Source organism: Papaver somniferum, chromosome 2 (genome assembly GCF_003573695.1).
Source record: "Papaver somniferum cultivar HN1 chromosome 2, ASM357369v1, whole genome shotgun sequence".
In the NCBI taxonomy this organism is placed as follows: domain Eukaryota; kingdom Viridiplantae; phylum Streptophyta; class Magnoliopsida; order Ranunculales; family Papaveraceae; genus Papaver; species Papaver somniferum.
Window position 1 is genome coordinate 171,387,630 of NC_039359.1, and position 3,425 is coordinate 171,391,054.

Consider the following 3,425-nt stretch of genomic DNA (forward strand, 5'->3'; position numbering starts at 1 on the left):
TCTGTTACGATTCGCAACTGAATTGAGTTGTACCCGTGCGACTCGTGTGTGTGGCATCCTACACTTTTAAGCTGAATCGTTTTCAGCCCATTCAGATGTTTAGTCAGCTTCAAAACTGACTCATGTTTAGATAAACTAAAAAACCGACCGAGATATCATTCTTCATTCTCTTCTCTCTCTCTCGTTCTCTTCTCTTTTTAGGGATCAACTTCTTCTTCTTGGTTGGAGGTTCAATAATCATCGATCTTTGTACACACAAGGTGATGATGATAATGATTATCAGAAATCGTTCTTTTCTTTTATCTTCCATTCTTCCTTCTCTGATTCAATCTGTCTCTCGTTCTCTTCTCTATTCCGAGAAACCCTGAGCTCGTTCTCTTCTCTATTCCGAGAAACCCTGAGCTCTATTGGCCGTGTTCTTTTAAAACCCGTACCAAAATTCCAGTAGCCAAAAATTGAGGTATGAAGATCCGTTGATTTATTTTTTGATGATTTTATTTTTGTTTGATTTTGACCTAATTTTTTTTTCTTCCCCCTTTCTCCAAATAAAGAACTAAAACTAATGAACAAGAAGACGACTTCTGGAACTTCTAAAAGGTATATATTCTGGAACCCTAACTATGTTTCTCTTCTTTGTTGGTATAGATGTTCAATTTTTATTCTTATTTGGTGTTTTATTTTACTCTATTTTGAACTAGGGTTTTTCAATTTGGGGGTTTTTTACTCGATTTTCAATTTGGCTGATGAGAACCCTGATCTTTTCAAGACATGGTACCCATGAGATGGAGGCATCTCTTTATATTTCGTCTTATCTTCTTAAGCCAAGATATCCTTGATAGACGTCTAGAAATTTATATATATTTGGTGTGTGGATCAGTTATCCAGTCTAAGCTTTGTATTTCACTGGTGATTGTACAGATTGTGGGATGTAAGGAGTGGGAAGATCATGCACACAATAGAAACTAGTTCACCTGTGAAAAGTACTGAAGTTAGTCAGGATGGTCGTTATATCACCACTGCAGATGGTTCCACTGTTAAATTTTGGGATGCAAATCAGTAAGTTAACTAGTATTGTCCCTTCTCTTTATAAACATCATACATACATGGTTTTTGATTGTTCATCTTGTTGCATTTTGGTTTTGGACTAGGACTAGTGAAGAGCTATGACATGTCATGCACTGTGGAATCGGCTTCACTGGAACCGAAGCATGGCAATAAGTTTGTAGCTGCTGGAGAAGACATGTGGATACAACTGTTTAATTTCCGTACAGGCGAGGATATTGGTGAGTAGTAGAGTATTTAACAATTTTTGCATCAAAAGTCACTGCAATTTTGTTGGTATTCTTAACCGTCACTTTGAAGTGGTAATTGTCATAAAAACAACAGAAGAGACTAGAAGCCTATTAAAATTAAGAAATGATAGTTCCTGCTAAATCATAGAAACTCTGTTAAGGTTGGCCAAAATCCAAATAGAGAGAATAAATTGTAGTCCTAATCTGGTAAGGAAAAGAAACCCGTTCTTCTCTGTACAAACTATTGTCCATGCTCACTGCTTGATGCACAAATTATTTGGTTGAACTACAGTTGTAGTTGAAAGGGATGCATTCGAGATGGTGAAGGTACTGTTTTATAGTAGTACGGAAGGTGTGGGTGATGGTGTAGTGACTTATAGTAGTATATATATAGCCAGTTCTGGAGATGGTGCAGGTAAAACCCTTTGTTAGACCCTCTACTTTGTTCCTTTAATTCATAGTACTGTATTGATATTTCTTACTTGATCAGTGCATATCATTTGTATGGATTTTAAGTTAAGCATGCCATCCATCAATACGCCACCAGCAGCAAACATTTTCACCTCTAGTCCATACGCCATCACCGCACCAGCAATCCTTCATAGATTCTACAAAGATTCTAATCTAGCTTTACCCTTTTCCTAAATTTAGATGATTATGTTAGAAGGAGCAAAAGCTAGAACAGAGACTGTTGATGCGTTAAGAAGTGGAGCTGTTGCAATGAAGGCTATGCAAAAAGAAATGTAAGTAGATGCTCCTCCTACCTCTCTCTCTTTCTCAGAGTATGTTGTTGTGTCGTTGCACGAAATTTGATGCCACTCTCTCTTATTCGCACATATATATGTCAGTATCATTACATGAAAGTTGAGCAGAGTTGGAGGAACAACTTCTACAACCTGCAAGTCAAATTCCTGTAGCTCCAGTATATATACCGGCAGGAAGGAAACTGACATGACCTGCTCCTCAGAAGAATAAAGCTGAGGAAGATGAGTTGGCTGCACTAGAGGCAGAGATGGCTCTCTGAACAGGTATTTATCTATTAATCTTTTGTTCTCTTTTCATCTTCACTATCTATAGGAAGATCAGCTATTGAAAGAAGTAGCTACAGAAAAGGTTCCTCGTTCCTTATAAGTGTTTTGTTTTTCTCATGATACTGATAGATTTAGTGCTTCAGGTTACCAGGAATATCCAAATAGGGGTCCATAGGCTTTTCTAGAAATGAATTATTTTTCGGGAATTCCTGGAAAAGCACAAATTTTAAGAAATGTTAGTCTGTTTCAGGACTGTTAAGTCTGTTCTTTTGTCTTTGAGTTTTCATTCGCACCCTCGATTCCTGCATGGAAATTGAATTGAAAACCTCGTATAAGAATGCATTTTGAACAAACATTTAATCGTAAGCTAGCTGATTTAGTTTTTTTTTTTTTTGGGGTGAGGGGTATATAGCAGGTTCTAAATCAGGCCTAAAGTTACATAAGAATCATGTAAAGATTGGTTGGTGGGAAAATATCGGTCAGACAGCTACTGCTCCATTCACATTATGTGTTAGACTTATGTAATTATCTTAAGTGTCACGTACAGACTTTGGACTGAAATTAGGAATTAAATGGTTGCTTTTTCGATTATTATTATATAGCTCAGTGCTCCTGATGATTTGAAATTTTTGATTTTTTATTCGAGTTGATGCTCATTATAATGCAAGACCCTGTTTTTCATGGCACAAGGAGCTTCTTGCTATGGAACTTGCTGAAGAGGTGAGCGAAAGAAAAGATGAAGGGGAGGCAGAGAAAGACAAGCATGTAGTAAGTTTTCTTTTATAACTAACTAATCTTATAATTATTTAGTACTCGTGTAGTTTTCAACTTCATTGCACAATATATATGAGCCTGTTAGTCTGTGTTTTCACAGTCTGTTTGTGTTTGTTGAAGTTCTAATGATTATATCAGTCTTGACAATCACATGAGTGGACGAGTCTTATTTACAAGGCCTTTGTTTGATGCATTTACTATCTTGTCTCATTGTAGGTTTTCTGCAAACCACAACAGATATGAAGCATGATTATACCAAATTGCAAACCACTATATACCTAATTGAAGAGCTCTCTTGTAAGATTTTCATTTTTATTAACGCAATATG

At 36.5% G+C, this 3,425-nt stretch overlaps 1 long non-coding RNA gene across 4 annotated transcripts; it reads left to right on the forward strand.

Moving 5' to 3' along the window:
- Positions 1–211: 211 nt before the first annotated feature.
- Positions 212–3,001, forward strand: LOC113354256. Of its 4 annotated transcripts, XR_003361749.1 has the most exons (9): positions 212–460; positions 552–597; positions 699–771; positions 919–1,056; positions 1,149–1,283; positions 1,585–1,707; positions 1,944–2,035; positions 2,141–2,320; positions 2,739–3,001. It is a non-coding gene; the product is annotated as an uncharacterized LOC113354256 (long non-coding RNA). The 4 variants fall into 4 exon arrangements; XR_003361748.1 differs by lacking the exon at positions 699–771 and having other exon boundaries at positions 2,736–3,001; XR_003361746.1 differs by lacking the exon at positions 699–771.
- Positions 3,002–3,425: the final 424 nt, after the last annotated feature.